General features: G+C 39.4%; 1 long non-coding RNA gene across 1 annotated transcript; it reads left to right on the forward strand.

The window, feature by feature from the left end:
• The first annotated feature begins 1,722 nt into the window (after positions 1-1,722).
• Positions 1,723-17,985, forward strand: LOC137285382 (uncharacterized). Its single transcript, XR_010956974.1, has 2 exons — positions 1,723-1,805; positions 16,888-17,985. It is a non-coding gene; the product is annotated as an uncharacterized lncRNA (long non-coding RNA).
• The last annotated feature ends 995 nt before the right edge of the window (positions 17,986-18,980 follow it).

Consider the following 18,980-nt stretch of genomic DNA (forward strand, 5'->3'; position numbering starts at 1 on the left):
CAGAGCTTGGGAGACTGAATACCCATGGCGCGGGGAAAATAAGAATTCGAAACTATCGCCCAGTCTCATGTCACCGCTCAGCATGATAACAGCGGGCTGGGTTACCCTTCCCGCCATTTTCCAATTACTGAACGATTTCCGCTTTCTTTGTAAGTCCGAAGCGAAATGAGATTTGGTTTGTTTCTGACGGGTAAAATGATAGTACAACGAACCATATCGTATTATCATTATGTAACCAACAGTTGGGGCAGCTACGAGAGAAATCTCATCCACAGAGCGGCCAACATTAATTTTGTTCGCGGTTGGTACACGACGTATCTTGCACACAAGACAATGACCCCATACTAAGAATGTTTACTTTTCAAATTTCCTCAGTGATAAGATAGCCTTGCAGATTGTTATCAGTGCCACGTTGCAGGAACCGAAATAGCTCTCGTTTGACAAGGCAAGCCTTCTACTGTACTCCGAAACACCAACCACGTTGTTTTGTGTGATATGAATTCCCGACTCCTTCAAACACAAATTAACGTGCCATGTGAATTTTGTGAAATTCTTTCTTTTATGTTTACATATTTTCTCAATAAAACGGTCCTTTCGCTTGAATTCAAACATTTCTTTACTTTATAACTTTACTTTTAAAATTGTTTATGTAGAGGCAATTAGTTAATGTTTTCCATTTTCGTGTCTTAAATAATTTCCATTATTAATTCACATAATTTTCACTCATTTTTGCCTTTCCTGGATAACCGGGGCTGTATTGTCTGGGACTGTCTTTATATTGTCTTGTACTGACGGCTTGTATTTATGATGGCCATATAAGAATCTTCATCGAAACGTCCCTTAACGCAATAAACAAGAATTTGTAATCCATGAAGTAACTTGTATCTTTCATATTCATAAGAATAAAGTCAGCCATATCACAATTGTGTGACGCAAACTGGAAATGGAATTGTAATCTAGTGGTTGATAGTATGAGCTAACAACTAGTCTCTGAAATGAACATGTTTTACAGAAACAGCTTCATAGTAAAAGCGTATGATATAATGAAAAGGAACCCTGGGACTTTCTCCTGAAGCTTGGAAATCTAGACTTGCCACATTTTCTAGACTGTATGGCAAGTTAAGTATAAACAAACAGGCCGTCGGGCTGGAATGATAGGACACAGGCAGTAAATACGCGATGTAACGATCCGGTCAGATTTCAACGCTTACGGTAGTATTTGTATGATTAGTATTTGTATATATGGATGAATTTCCCCAGTAACTCCACCATATCATATGAAAAACGCATTTGTTATTTAATTAAACATCACTGATATAATTATGCGTGCACGCACAGCTGCTTATTAAAAGGCTTACATATATTTCTGATTATATCTTTTTATATTAATCACTGTATTTTCCATTTTTCTGAAATGTTTCGATGACGATAAGATCTGTACAGTTCGTTAAAGTGATTACGTGTAATTAACACATTGGGTAAATATCTACATCCTATATGGTACTTACTGACATCACATCTGTTTCCCGAAGAAAAATATTCATTGAAAAATCTATTTTTTCAGCTTTTTTCCAACAAACTATTCATCAACTAAGCACATCAAACAAAGTGTTAATTTTCCTGAATACAAATTAGTTTGCATTCTTCACCACAAAGAAAGTAATAATTATATTTCTGAAGAAACTATTCAACTGAAATATCTTTCATCCTCACCCCTTTCAGGTCGTGCCTCATGGTGGTTTTTATGCCCTAGCAACATGACTACGGGGACACCCGGTTTTGTGGAGATACTGTACCTGAGACTGGTTAGTTGCTGGCCTTGACGTAATGTATTGTGTGTAGTGGAAGCAGTTTGACCACTTGTGTTAGAACTGTTATAATCGCGTTTATTTAAACGGGCATGCAGCCAATAAATTGTGCTCCCATTCTTATATTGGTGAATTATAGCAACGCGCCGCGAAATGCCATGCCCCACACACACCTGGTGGTTAAAGTATTCCTCGTCAACCGGGTTTGATCACCCCCCATGTATATAATATCCTATATCTGGTCTCCCCAGCCGTTATAGTGCTGAACTGTTGTAGAATACAACGTCCCTCCTTTCCTCCCTCACTCACTCTGGAACAGCAACTTCATCAGGGACGGCTTACACCAAGAACAACGTCTCCACGTCTCACAAACATCCGGTGTAATGACTGTTGCATGAACCAATTGTTGTCAGGGAGAATGTCGTTGATATAAGTGGGAGATATTTTCCAATGAGCATAAAATAATACAAAGGTCGACTTTCTATCGGAAAGCATAGCCATTAGAATTTAAAGTACCATTTCCGTTTCTAAAGAATCCGACATTGTCAGCATGTGAGCAAGCGCCACGACTACCGTCCTTCCGCCCTCTATCTTCAGCCTGGATGTTTCTTACACAGTTAGGGTGCAACTGCGTTAACAGATTAAATCTCGCCATTTCTCGCGAGGCCAAAATGCACAAATCAGCTGCTTACGAGATTTCATAAACCACCCGTCAACTATCAACTGAGGTGATGCTATCGGGAGCGGCTGTATCTTGTATGTTGGTACTGCTCCACGTGTTCGTGTCATTAGAAGTCCCACTCTGTGGGGGACGATGTATCACAAGACGCCAGATAAAGCCGCTATAGCTCGTTTATAATGCCCACAGTGGGTGGTGCTATCTCCCGACACAATTAAGATATGAAGTACATTATACATGTAATTTGGGCTAATTATAACATGGCGGTATATATTTGATCGACACGCTGTGATGCTCTAGCAAAGCGCACCTGCTTCTATGTCGTACAGAGATTAATGTTAATTGCTGCTGAGGAACAATAGTCCTCTTAATTTAGTCCGATTGGTGTTTGGAAGAAAATTTGGCATTGGAAATTATGAGGACCGGGTCTACCTGTGTGGGATTGACGAGGTCTTCTCTATCACTAGCAGTCCCTAACTCTTTAATTCTCACTCACAAAACTAAGAGAGATCTCTGTCCAAAGAGTCATTACTCGACGTCCGGCAGCACAGACGAACTGCACAGAGCCGAACAGCGTACATCGATTAAAATACCCGTGGCCCAATCGGTTTGTCATTACTGGACTGCCTAATAGACTTCAGGAACGAGGTATCTGTCGCAGGCCAGTCACGCGTGGTAATTAATGCATTTTCAACATGAATGAAATTCATAACACTGGCTTTAAGGCCTGACTGTTTACCCGTTCGATCGATGAGGTGTTTTAGATGAAGGGAGTTGAACTCCAGTTTTACCAGTAAGCAGATAACCCCCCAGCACATCTGGTGGGCGAGGGGAACTTGTTATCGGCGCTCCCCGAGAGACATGGCCGTTCGAGACGCGCTGATATACAAGATATTCAAATAAAGCCTATTGTCTTTGAGAGCAGTGATTGACAACGCACGCCACGTGTTTGGCGTAAAGTCTTCCGATTTCTCCTCAGCTCAATCGCACTCAACTCAGTTCGGATCAAGCATGCTGTAAAAGCCCCAGTGAGAGATTTCTTGTAACAAAACAGTTTGCAAACACTGTGTGCACAAGATTTCACTGGAACCACCCGTTATTGATCGGCTGCAATGTGGTAAGCGAGTGTGTCCCATGCGGAGCTCACAGTTGACTCTGGGCGCGCAGGTCTGTTACCGTTAAACGAACAGGGCCTCTCTGCCACAAAAACAGAACACTACAATCTTGCTGGATTAAAAACAGTTTTCAATAATTATATTGATAGTTTCAAAGCAATAAAGGGCACCACATGTTTTTCCTGTTTCTAATCAAAAGAGGAATGTGAGATTATTTAACAAGAAATAATAAGGCTTCTTTTGTTGGGTAGTATAGAGTATGAGATGACTTGCTTCGTGTTTATTTGGCCATATGTTGGAGCCGTACTTGTGATTCAAACTGTTTTAAAAGTATTTCCTTTGTAGCGATATTTGGGAGATCCATAGAATAAATTCATCACAATCGACATTCGCGATACACCGGGCCAATTATGTTAATAACCATTATTAGAGAATAATATCTGACTCGCTGAAATCGATGCAAACTGTATCCCAGTTTGTTGTAACTTGATGCAGGCAGAAACAGAACATCCGTTATGCCGAACACGTAACTCGATGGATAACTCGACATTCAACATTCAGGATATTCATTATAAAATCAACCTCCAGACTATCTTTAGATCAACTTGTAAATGACTATATGTCTAGACATATTATCTATTTGAATAACGACATTTTTTATACTAGAAGCAAAAATATTTCGGTTTCTGCAAATGTTGGTAAGTGCGACATTAAGTTTCCTGGACTGGTGTGGACTCGAACCTAGACTTTTGCAACCTTGACAGAAGGGGTTATATCACGACTTCACCTGAACGGTAACTGATATCTCAGATTTGTGCAACGATGATAGTTTTGAAGTTGAAACCAATTAATTCTTCAGGTGTGAGCAACAAACTTCCTCTTGGTGCCAGTACTTGTATGAAACTGTTAGGAGACATATTTTAACAGTGGAAACTGAGAACACCGGTTATAATGACGTGAAAGAAACTGAATGACTTGTACAACAGAGACATCTATGCAGGAGGCTGGATCAACATCGGACGTTGTCTCTCCTTTTATAGCAATTTTCAAACTTTTGTATTTGTTTCTTATTGAAAGTCATCATTATCTCAGATATGACTCAGCAAATAATCCATATTTTGGCGCATTTCGGATTTCAGGTAGGAAGACGCGCACGCTGCCAAGTCACCGAGTATAAAACATCAAAATTGTCAGTCTATTCCGTGTTGTTTAGGGGTCTGCCCGAACAGAACAGTACATAAAAACTAAAAGAAGACCGGAATTATTGAAAATGGTTAAATGACATTTACGACAATAGGAACAGAGAAAATGCTTCATGTAGGTCTTTGACAAGAGATTTGGGGGCGAGTTTGTGGGGAGATTTAAGACCATTCGTTGACAGGCCGATATTAAATTAATAATAGCGTTCTGAGATCGAGCAGAGATCAAAATCTGTGCGTACAAGTGGTGGTATCCAGAAAGGCTTTGTATAATTCTTTGTTTATTTCTTTGTTTATTTTGGTCGTGAGGACAATGCTACTATGAAAGAAGCTACCAAGGATGTTACCTAGGATGCCGGTTCAGATACCAATTTTGCTTCTTTATCGGCTGGTTGTGAATACGGACACTCAGTAGTGTGGCTCTGCCCCCTCTTATATATTTCTATTGCAATGTAGTTTTTTTATTACAGTGTTTGTGTTAGGTCAGCACTGTTACAATCGTTCCGCGAAAAGGAGCAATTTGAGCGAAAAAATAATCATAAACGTTACCACGGACCCATTATTAAATATGCTAATATACCGCCAATTGATCGACTTTAATTCAACACTCTCCGATAAATTCTTTAAATGCTGATATTAGGAAATTATGTAAATTCAGACACGCGACTCGGAATATCCGCGTTCTTATCGAGTCAAAGAGAGTTTATCACCAACCATAAGTTTGCGTTGAGTGTTATCATGTGACGTGTGCCCGTCAAAATCGCTAAACATCGTCATGTGACCCGGACAAGGTCACGTGATTGTCATCAGAGGGCCGTAACTCATATGCTTCAATCAGATTATGTCCAAAATATTATCTTAACTCACTTAATGAATTTTTAGTCTTAATTTATCGACTTTTAACGCCCAGTGTACTATCTGATAATGATTTTTCTTAATACCACCACTGCTTTAGGGATCCATATTTTATCGGAATTACCATTTTTCTCTTTTAAAGACAAATAGTTGATTAATATAGTCGTGCACTGTTTCAGCATACAGAACTGGCGTTACCTGAACACCTGCATGCGTCGATAGTGTAGAATATCAAAAAGTCTTAATGCAGATAAAATATGTATATTTTGGTTGTAAACGAACGAACCTATTGTGTGACAGACAAAGGGCCAACACCTGATACTAATGGCTCGACACCAGCACCACGATTTCCACTGTTTTTACAGCGTGTAACACGTGCAGCTACTAATGTACGGACTAAATGACTAATGAAAACTAAACATGATACTGTTTTACCATAGTGTATTTTCCCGACAACTACTAATACAACATCAGGTTAATACTCGTCGTTACGATAGATGTATCTGTGTCACAATCGCAATGATATCAGTTTACATTTCTTTGTATGGCTTTACATGTAACTGTCTATAAAACCATCAAACAAACATCCATATCTGCAGACATATTAAATTTCAAATAATCAGTTTGATGCTTACATTTTTATTACTTGTTACTGACTTTTAAATGCTTGCTTTCGTGTGTATGAAAGGAATTATTTTACTGTTAAAATGTTTGGTGCATTCTGTTATTATCAGAATGATATCATTTTATATCAGAATGAAATGCGATTGATGTACCTTGCCCTGACAAAAGCACAGTCATAAAACAAACACTTGAATCCTGAAGATAAGGAAAAAATATATGATATGTAATCGAATAAACCATAGTCGTAGGTTTAACATTGTAACATCATTTTTTGTGAGTGTAAGAAGGTTATGTTCAGATCATTATTCATGGCACGGTACAGAATAATAGCTTCAGACAACACAGTGTGTAGTTTAAAGTCCTTAACGTAAACCTATAACACGTTGATCTAATATCGGAATAATTCAAACATTGGAATACATATATAGCCTGTATTTGTTGTGATATTCACAATTGCATGTAGGATTATCATGGCTAAATGACTTACACTCGTGCGTTTGAATCGCTACAGCCTAATCTAATATCAAATAACTAATTTTTAAAATCTGTTGCGGAATGATATAATTTATCTATGCACATAACATCTGGAAAAATTTTCTGTTTCTAAATACTCTGCAAAATTCTGCGATATTGATTACCCAAAGTGTTCCAGAACCACAGAAGGAATTTCTTTTTGTGACCTTCAGTGTTGTAGTGAGGATTTGGAGCTTGTTGGATGCTGTAGAACCTTGTGTGGGGGTGGTAGATACACTTTACAATTACGTCTGATAGATTAGTTGGCGGGTGTTTAGTAAACAACAGTAGATCATGGTGTTGGTGGTAAACAACAGTAGATCATGGTGTTGGTGGTAAACAACAGTAGATCATGGTGTTGGTGGTAAACAACAGTAGATCATGGTGTTGGTGGTAAACAACAGTAGATCATGGTGTTGGTGGTAAACAACAGTAGATCATGGTGTTGGTGGTAAACAACAGTAGATCATGGTGTTGGTGGTTACTCGAGTATAAATAACTTTGGTGCCCCTAACGGATCCAGTTATGGACCAAGGCGCATGTATAGTTTCCAAGAGGAGCACTTGATTATTTGTATATTTACAATATTAATAATATAGATTACAACAATAAAAAAGTAAGATGAAAGAGTCTTTTTCAATGTTGAAGACAGGGGATGCTATAATTAGATTTCTTAAACATTAGTGTATTAATCATGGCGTATGTTTTACGTGCTCTTTGCTCTTTACTACTATACTATAAGCTTCTTACACAAATCACCTGAAATAAAATAAAATTGCTTCATTTATAATTTTTGTAAACTTTACATTCCAGTATTTGACTCAGTTACACACTGTTTGTTAGTTTTAAGGTTAAATGTACCGAGTGTCCAAATTATGGCCTTGATGAAAACACAAAATTTCAATTAATTTCTTCATGTAATGTATAATGGATTACAGATCCATCTGTAATCTTTTTCCAAACATTTAGTTATAATCAAACAAGTAAGGAAAGCCCATAACCAATACAAAAGGGACAGAAATCTAAAACAATAACATATTTAAGCCAATCCATGTTTTTGTGCGGTTGTTTGCAAGGTAATAGTTTTGTACCTTAACTTCAGCATTCTTACAAAACTAATTATTTCGCAATAACTTTTCAAAACACATTCACCTAAACCTGTGATAAAAAAGGAAGCAGGGTTACCGTAACATGTAAAAGCAATTTTCACTTTAAAATTTCAAAGAAGTGAGTAAACACACATATAATTGTATTGGTTCCCCCGAGAACTGACGGAAACACTCGGAGGCAGTCGGCGCCCCACATTACCCCCAGTCGTGAGACTATATAGATTTATTAAATACACCATCGATCTATCCTTTTAATCCACGTGAAAACGTGACATTATATTTCACAAGAACTTGATTGAATTTCTTATAGGTCCAAACATTCCGTCGACCAAGTCCTCAAAATGTTTCAATGTGTCAGTGTCGCTCTCTTTCAGCATCGCGTGCGACTTTTTCAAACGGATTCTTTATTTCACAGGTTTAAAAATGGAATTAAATTCAACTTTTTTCACACGCCAAAACACATTTTTCAGCGATATTTCATGATGTTAATTTTACGACACTCGAGCCACGCAATAAGTTGACAAAAATTGTAATTTAAAATTTCCCCAGGCGCTTAGTCGAAACTCTCCGAGACAGAATCCATTTACCCAATTCGTGTCATTACACCTTCCCCCTCTGACATGCGCAGTTGGTGTAACCGGGGCACGCGCTCATCAGATCGAGGCCAGTTAATTCTCTCCTTCAGTGACCAGAGAGCTCCCCAGGGACGATAATTCTGCACGTTGCACGCGTGTAAGACTACGATCGGTTATGACATGGCGAGTTTATGCCGGCCCGTATTAAGAAATGGCTAGATTTTGTGATATACACAGTTAGCCTGTAATGAACGAGATGATATAGTGAGAACGGGTCGTATGGCGCTTGTAAACTACAGTCCTATTGGTTATAGGACGGCGAGGGGCTACAGGTCCGAGACGTTTAATGTCTGTACGCTAGGTTTTCGCAATTTCAGCTATCCTATCTGCCGTATTCTCTTCAGACTACGTCAATTATGTTTGTCTTCAGTCTGTGCTGGCAGAGAATTTTGCCGTTCGTGGATAATGAAAATACGTCTGATGTTCTCTTCTCTTAGCTAACCAGAAACAATCATGCTTGCTTCAGAGCGTCATCAAACGTCATGAGTTACGCATGTTATTAAGATGAACACTTTCACGCTAGGAGTAACATGTGTGTTTTCAAGCATTCAAACACTTTCATCCTGTGAATATAAAGATATCAAACCATTCCTAACAGCGGGTGGGTGGCTGAGTGACCAGTGGGTGGATACCGTGTGGTCACTGGGAAATATTCGATATATCAAGCCTTAATATTAACCTGTGTTGTCTGGCGCACTTGAGCCTCACGAAATTTGTCATAAGTCTTCTCTTTTGCATCTTACTCACAACTTAACACTCCTAGCATTTGTGAAAATATGACTGGAACTATTCACGGAGGCCAAACAATAAATCACCGTCGTCATGGTAATTCAACTACCGTCGTCATGGTAATTCAACTACCGTCGTCATGGTACTTCAACTAAACATGCTGAATAATTCTCAGTTTTCCCACATCTGCGAATGGTAATCATGATGTATTGAGGACGGTTGTCACCCCACCCCCAACACACACACACACACCCCACACACCCCACCCCTACCGTTTCCGATCTTATCCTGAATGGTATAGCCACGATGTCATGGCCTGAACGGACGCCTAAGCGTCAATTTCCACTTCATGTTAAACATGTTATAAGTATTTATACAACGTCCTCTACACATTGTCGAAGTTATAAACTTCAGTTTCCACTTCATGTTTAAAAGGTTATACAGACAACATATTTACATACATTTAATGTTTAAATCCCACATGGTTTATTCTGAAAGATCTACCTAACTGCTATACTCTCAGCGATATGCCACATTTTGGAGCCAAATGAAGCATATACCAATGGACGAAAACGTGATGTTGGTTTGTAGTGTTTTTGTCTGATACTGTTTTTAGCTGGCTTAGCTTGTTGACGTTCCCATGGTGTTTGTAACGTTTTGGTCAAATTCTGTTGTAAATTACATTCTTTTATGTGTAGATCACTTTAGTGACCCTCAATGAAGTTATACTTCAAATAATGTAGCGCAAGTAATTATCTGATGTTGTTACTCGAGGAGAGAATTAGCGCCAATCTATTCGTCACCTTGTAAACCTTGTTTTTGTACGCGCACGTGCTTTACACAAACATGTCACTCAAATCTACCGTTAATATACAACAGTATACTTATTAATGAAACTAACCCACTGGATGAGTGAATCTCAACCTGGGCCAGGTGAGAGAGCATGTTTTCTCCCAGATAACTGTATTCATTGTCTGACGCAGATCAAGCTTTCTGTGCAATTTGAGCATTTCAGAAATATAATTAGCTGAGTGTCACACGTGGACTTTGAAATGGACACCTCGCGACATGTGGTCTGGAGACTGGTAATGTTTGCATCAAACTGGGTAGATATCTGCTATCGCAGTTTGTACACTGTCACCATACCGTCAATGTTAATCTATTTTAATGGTCGTTTAGGACTGTTGCTTTTGTGGGTGAGTATGGTTTTACACAACTTTTAGCAATATTATGGCGGGGACGCAAGAGATGGACTCCACACATTGTACTGGTGGGAAATCGAACCCGGGAATCGGTTTGAAGACCAGACGCTTTAACCACTGGACTACGCCAGCGCCCCTTCGCTTTGGTGACATACTTGTTTTACCGTGTTAAACTGCACACGAATAAAACTGGTAATAAAGAAAATATTACACTAGTAAGTGAGCTCTCGCTCGGTATATACAACACTTCCCATTCGTATCGTATGAGTGGTATGACACACTTGCTGGTGTAATAATCACTGTCGCCTAGGCAAAGTAAAGTAATTTTGAACGGCATATTGCGCCAAGATTCCACGCCTTAATTCCTACTTTGTGAATGAGGATGGGTGGGGTGTTTGGGTGTCACAGTGGGGACAGTTTTCCAAGTTGATGGGTGGGAGCAGTGTTAATGTTTACAAGGGTGGTGGTGGTTAAAGGGTAGGACTGGGGCCAGTGAGGCAAGTTTTCCAAGTTGGTGTTTAGGTTTCCTAGTTGATAGGATGGTTGGCAGGTTTCCAAGTCGATAGGATGGTTGGCAGGTTTCCGAGTTGATAGGATGGTTGGTAGGTTTCCAAGTTGATAGGATGGTTGGGAGATTTCCATGTTTTTAGGATGGCTGGTAGGTTTCCAAACTGGTAGGATGGCTGGTAGGTTTCTAAGTTGATAGAATGGTTGGTAGGTTTCCAAGTTGAAAGGGCCATGTCAGTTATTTTCCCTTTGTTTGGTTCATATTTTAATTTTTCTAAACCTGAGTTTATTCGAGTTCCCAATTTTAAACTGTACGATACTTTCATTTGAGTTTGTTCAGGTGAACAGTTGGCAGCCTTTGCGCCTGTGTATGACATACAGGGACAGGATATGGTAATCTTTAGGCGAGTACCTGTTTACGATACAGTCGAAACTGCTTTAGCTGAGATTTCAAACGGACGTGGAAAGGGTCTCGCCTTTACTTTTTAAACTATTCCCATTGTGTTTAAATGTGAAATGAACATTGACTCGTGGAGAATCATCTGCCATCAAATAATCAAAATTTAAATTCAAATCCGAAAACAAGTTTTGCTGTATGGGTTAGATGACCCTTGATAACACCAGAACAAACACGAACGAGCATGCCAATTCATCAGTGTGAATATTTAAACAGGACCAAGCAAATCATCTTGTACGTTCTACATCCATGGCCAAAAGCTTCACCCGACTCATAAAATATGGATTGCAACGATCAAAGGATTAAGCATTATTTTATAACATTAGTAACTGTGATTTTCACAGCCTGTATTTAAAGATAAAGCTAATTACAAATTTGTCATAATGAGTCTCCGATGACGGGACACAGTATCGGTTTGCGGATAAATAATTCAAGGGAACTTCGTGCAAGAGAAAAATTGACAGTGGAGCATCGCGCAGGTGCACCCCCGTCCAACTGTCATGGCGACCCTTCAAGCGGGCATTTCTTGCCGAGGGGAAATTAGACTTTCGCGATTCCGGAAGTAGGGACAGATTTTGAGGACTTTGGTAGACAATTATCGATTTGGTAGTTGGTGCAGTGTCAGTAACAGACGCCTTAAAGATCTCAACACTGTTGCTGCAATGGCTGAACTACAACGACAATTATCCGCACTGGACACTTCATACATTGCCCTGAATGAATAACCAACTCGTCTTGTTGTCGTCAGCTCCAGTGACAGGCTAGCAGCCTTTACATTGGGATTGTACACGTTTGATATACTAGTATTGTATTGATACCAGTAAATGTGGGAAACAGACAAAACAATTACACTTAATTATTTTAGTGTATAACCTGTGGTTACAACTTACCTACTTTATCGTGGGGAAGTTAAGTGAAGGAATATTGAATTACTGAATTTCTCCATTAAATTAACATTGTTACTTTCACTATAGGCGTCCATCGTGTTTACTTCGTAGGATAATCGTGCAGTATTTAAAACTCATAATCGTCATCGCCTTTGTGGCGGCAATAACAACTATCGACAACATGCATCACGTTGACCATCCCTCCTAGGACACCATGACGCTTACACGACACCACCATCACCTCCACCACACCCTCACTCTCTCACCCTCAGCACCACCCACTCCCACACCCGCACCCACACCCACACCCGCACCCACACCCACACCCGCACCCTTCCATGACCAAACCCCAATCTGTGAACTATCCCACAGCACGATTCTCCCACAGGTATGATAAACACATTAACACATCTATCACAGTTAGGGTTGTGTGACTCACCGTACGAACCTACGGTGTCTCTGTAAAGTAACATTCTGAGAGTGTGGAACCTGCATATGGTGAACTGTCCAAACGCATGTCTGGAAGCCCTTTCCACACGGCGATTCAGTGATAAATGTGATACTATAGTTGCTCAAAGACCACCGTTAATATTCCTCGAACATATACTCAAGGGACAAACTGCTTTACATACAAAATAGCATGTATAATGTTTATGAGTAGTAAAACCATTCCTTTGTTTCGGCATCTTCAATGGATTTTCTGTGTATTGTGAAAATTGAGAACCCATTGTTTAAAATGTTTCTTAATCATTTAATTATTTAAATGTTAGTTGTAAAGTATCAACATTTAGAGAACGCTGATTTACGAATATATGTTTATATTTTCTCCTGAGACTTTTCGTCTCTACAATTACAGCGACTGTGGCTAATGTTGACACAGAAATCATTACGCCTACAATCGGAAAGGAAGTGTCAAACCTTTACTCCATAAAGAGAAAGTAATTATTTCGGTCTTATGCTCATTGCGGAAGAAGGTATTTTTCGAAAATTAGCATTTTTTCAGACTAAGGATTCCCACATGCCTGATTAACCACGGAGAGGTGTCAAAATCAAAATAAACAACCCCCGTCATTTTCCCTCGTCAAAAATAGATGTGAACTCGGCTTGAAGCTCGTCATAGAATAACACACGTAAGTGTTTAGCAAACACACTTAGAAGGAGGTGCAACTGTATTGTGCCACGGTCGATCGGATCAAGTAATTCGTAGGTGGGCCTGCTTAAGCTATTAAACAACAAGTCCCGACAATAGTGTCAGTGCAGTCGTCATCATCAATGCTTTGTTCGATTTGATCGACTGGAACACCATTTGATTGGTGTAAACTCGACCCCGCTGTGTTAAAGACGCTTTGATAGCTGACATTTGAATGAAGGATCCTCCCTCTGCGAGTTAGCCTTTATGTAATTATGTAAAGCTTTCTTATACTAATTACTGATATTTTATCCTGTAGTGTCAAGGAATTATCGCTTAGTATCGCCGTACTCGTATTTTCATTACAGGGATAAGGGTTCGCTGTGGTGTGTCAGGGTTAGTGTTGGGGAGGCCTTTGGATTATCGAGAAACGCAGATCTCGAGCTGATCATGTGACAAAGAAATTAGTCTCTCGGCCAGTAATATCTTGACCAAGGGCCATCCATCAATCGCAGGTTCGTCGCGTCAGAACTGAACGAGGCAATAATAGGTAAATTACAAGCTTCCGCAAACAGCCTGACGTCGGTTATTAGTTCAAACGTCGCCACAATGGGAAATCCCTATATCCTATTGTTAGCATTTGATTTATCGGGACCAGTTGCAGTGCGCATATTGTGATGACGCAATAATGACGTCATTTGACACCTCACAGCGGAAACGCAAGACTTGATTGTGGCAGGTCGTGGATCCTCCATGTTATTTGAAATGTGTCAAAAGCACACGACGTCGTCAGCACCGTACCCACAGCGATCTGTCAGCTACAACGACGCTGCTGGCGACGTATTGGAAACATGCATGTATTACCCCAGCAGGTGCTGGATCTGCACGTGTCTCCGAGACAACTCAAAATGGCTGACAATGGAGCTATTTCCCACGATTCACGTCTCGGCTCTGATTTGATATCTCCCCCGGACATTTAGATCGCTGGAGAGTCAGGATCGGACCAGAGGACTGATATATTTGTCCGTGAGACGTGTTCAATTTCACCCGTCGTCCGGTTTTTAGGCTGACCTTCTCCCGTCCTCTGTTTCTGACATATTTGTTGTCGGGTCTCTGAGATTTGTCCGGCTACACGGCCGGTATAAAACCGAGAATATTAGCAGGCTATTGTCTACCAGTCGCATCACTATTGATATAGTGCCTCAAGGGTTCAACACACTGGCCTCATCCGTATATTTTAGGGATATATAACGCTAAGGGGAAACACTAGCTCTCTAACAGATGTTAATTCACCATTGTCACACCCCTTTGTATCAACTTCCAGTTTCTTGGTTCTTGCGTGACGGGAATATTAACGCAGGGGTTGACATTCTCACGACTTTTTTATGTCTGTTTAGCAAATACGAATGAGATATGGCGATATTGTTTTTGTTTGGATATTGTTTTCCTGTATTATCTGTCGCTCATATACACAGTGGCGTGAAACGTCACGTGACTAATGATTCTGTCTGGTATTGTCTTATATGTAAATCAACCTTGTTATTGAAAGGGAACATTTGTTTTGTGAATTGTGAAGGAAGGAGATGGTGGGTACAAGGCAGTGATGTAATAAAATGAAACCTTTCGCGCACATAAATCTTTAATGTGTGTAGTTATTGTTCATTTCACTTGAAGGCAACTCAATAAATTAACAATAGCTGAAGAACTAGATCCACACAACATACAGCTTTCTTGCACAATTTTCCAGGTTCAAGCTGTTGTAAAATATATTGTGTTTTACTTTTGTAGCACTGAATTTAGTAACATATTTGTGGAAAGACATTTTGCTTTGTAAAAGGTCTTCGTGTGCTTTTCAAACCATATTGTTTCCCGTTACTTACACTGTATTCACAAACCTAACGTTGCACTGTGCCTTCACAGGTGGTCTCTCGCTCTTCTAAGGTAATGCATATGTAAACTCCTCGATGGAGGATAGGGGACGTTATTTCGATGTATGTTTATAATCATAGGTTGTAAACATGAAAGGTGTGGGGTTTTGTTGGTAATGTCACTATGCAAGCAAATTTAGTAGGTTTCTTTATAACCTTATACATTCAAACGATTTAATTGGTTCGATATATGTCCATGTGCACGGTAATAGTAATGTACAACCTTTGTTCCTACTTTGAAGAGTTTGATGTCCGGCTGTAAACAAATATGAACGCCATCCTGGAGAGCAGCCCCAAATCGTAAACGCTTACAACTTTGGTGAGGCCCACAAAACGGGTACTTTACAACTCTACTACAATTGACAGTTACACCCCGTAATTGAGACATGTATTGCAATAGTGAGTTGGTTGGGCGACCTATGTAACAATTTTCCATGTCAGAAGCTATGCTAAATCTCACTAGGGATGACAGACGAAAACGATGTAGCTTTCTGACTTTTCCCAGTTTGATGTGACTAAATCGCATACTGATGATATTCGTGTGATATTTTCTTTTGCTTTGCATTTAATTTTTCTTGGTTTTCTTTAGTTTCATATTATCATCAGGAAGTTCAGTAGCAGAGGACCAGTGAGGCTGGACCTGTGAACATCTAGGTTGGAACTGGTCTTCAACAAACCATGTTTGGCTGACTTGGTGTACACATGGCGCCGCATCCCATTATTTCCCACCACTTTACCGCCTCCAAAAAGCTCAGATGAATGAAGGAATGAATTTCCTTCAGTAACTACAAAGAGTGACATGCTTTCCTTGCGTGTGTGATAACACAACATACTTACAGTGTGTGATAACACAACGTACTTACAGTGTGTGATAACACAACATACAGTGTGTGATAACACAACGTACTTACAGTGTGTGATAACACAACGTACTTACAGTGTGTGATAACACAACGTACTTACAGTGTGTGATAACACAACGTACTTACAGTGTGTGATAACACAACATACTTACAGTGTGTGATAACACAACATACTTACAGAAGTGTTATCAAGAAAAAAAACAGCAGAGTTTAACAACAAGCAAACCAAACACTGCAAGAGACATATTCCACAACGTTTAAAAATATTTGTGAACATGTGTTTAATCATTTGCAGTAAATCTGAAGTATTATATCTGAAGTATTATGAAAAGTTCCTGGCACAATCTGGTATATCGTCATCTGACGTAAACATCAATAACTAGGAGCTGAAATGAAACGAAGCCCTACAACTTTACCGAAATCCGTTTAGTTCTAGTTAAGTATTTCAATTTGAAAATGAAATTTGAGGATTCTATTCTTATGTTGTATTCACAGAAGCATATGTTGAATCAGATTATGTCAATATTGTTATTGAATCCAGCTGCCTATTGTTGTAAATATCCATACGATAATATATAGCATTTTTCGTCTCACGGTCTTAAATTTCAACGAAATTCAATTTACAAATAAATTGAAATTTGTTTCCAGGGAGATAATCAGGAGCCAGTCGGTGCCACGGAACAACGATCACGGCACCACCCACCAACATCGTCCGTGACGTCCCAGCGCTGGATCATCACCAGATGTCCAACCGCCTGTATACCTTCATGCATAAATTGATTGAAATAGACTACACATGGAATGTGTTGAATGCTAATTAATGCTCAAAGTTTACCGATTTGTAGAGATTCGAGTAGGATTCTGGTGTGCCCAAGGGTCGTAACTCTGTAGGTGTAATTGCGGTGCCTAAAAGTAATGGGACACTGGTTCCCTCTTTATCCAATGATGAGTGAATGGAAAAAAGTCCGCGCTATTTTACGACGTCGATTTGTAATTAATATTGTTCACAGTTAAAACATTCTTCACATACAACAACAGCGTAACATTGATGGCCAGTCAGTCTGTGAACACAACAAGGGTCATTACTGAATGACCCTCCCAATAGCCAGGTACAATGTGTCCATTCTTGGTGTCAACCGTAAACCGTCTTAAATCTTGAATGTCGCTAATATTGACGAAAAGTCAACACCACTTGATCTTCCCCAAACTCCACCTGATGTTGCATATACACAGAAAAACAGGAAGTGGAAAATATGGATAATAATCTGTTAGTGGTGTTATTCGTACTGACAAACTGACAGTAACAAGAAGAATATACTCGAAAACTTGGAGTTTAACAAAACATAATATATAAAAGTGGGCAATGTTATGGAAACATTTCCACGCTGAAGACGACTGCAGGAAAAATGGACTAAACTCTAGGGTGCCGTTTGAGAAACATCACCATCGAAAAACCGTTTTATTTCATTGATCACTGGATGATCTGGTCCAGACTCCATTATTTACAAACCGACACCACTTAGCTGGAATATTGAGGAGTGTAGTGTAAAACTAAACTCACCCACTCATTTAACAGCATTAAACCATGTATGTCATCAAACATGTATGTCATTAAACATGTATATCATTAAACATGTACGTCATTAAACATGTACGTCATTAAACATGTGTGTATGCTTTCCTTTGCCCCTCAGTAAATTTTTGGTGTTTTCCAAAATGTCTGTTATATAAACTATCTGTTGTGTTCATGTCTGATGTTTTTGTTTTTTGAATCTTCCCCATTTTCGTTGGGACCAAGGTTTTCAAATGCCATACGTTTTTTGAGTAGCGCCAACTCGAACAGTATCGACGGGTCTTATGTCAAACAGACATTGCAAATTCTTTAATGGTGACTTGTATTTGTAATAAAAGAAGTTAATGATATATTGTGTAGTTGAACGATAACGAATGTTTTAAAAAACTGTAACACGAGGATATGTCAGACGAAAACATCACTTCCTGTATCTATTCTAGTTACATGTATGTATTTCCTTTACGGTTCAGTTATGTTGGTACACTTAACAATTTTTGCTATGGTCACCATTTGGTTTCATATGTAAACAAAGATCCAGTTACACTTGTCGACAAATAAATATATATCGGCTGTTGAAATACATATATGCCCACGCAATATTAATCTCATACGTACACACAAAAATAAATCACACATTTACACGCAATGATAAAGCACATATATACATACAACCATACATCACACAAGTACACACAATGGTATATCACACATGATCACACAATGGTACATCACACATCTACACACAATGGTCCATCACACACATGTACACACAATGGTCCATCACACACACGTACACGCAATGGTACATCACTCATGCATACACTATGGTACGTCACACATGTACACACAACGATAAATCACACATGTACACACAATGGTACATCGCACACATGTACACACAATGGTACATCACACACATGTACACAAAATGGTGCAGCAGACATGTACACACAATGGTACATCACACATGCACACACTATGGTCCAGCACACACATGTACACACAATGGTCCATCACACATGTACACACAATGGTACATCACGCATGCACACACAATGGTCCATCACACATGTAGACACAATGGTACATCACACAGGTACACACAATGGTCCATCACACATGCACTCACAATGGTTCATCACACATGTACACACAATGACACATCAAA

The sequence above is a fragment of the Haliotis asinina genome, chromosome 1 (genome assembly GCF_037392515.1).
Source record: "Haliotis asinina isolate JCU_RB_2024 chromosome 1, JCU_Hal_asi_v2, whole genome shotgun sequence".
Taxonomy (NCBI): Eukaryota; Metazoa; Mollusca; class Gastropoda; order Lepetellida; family Haliotidae; genus Haliotis; species Haliotis asinina.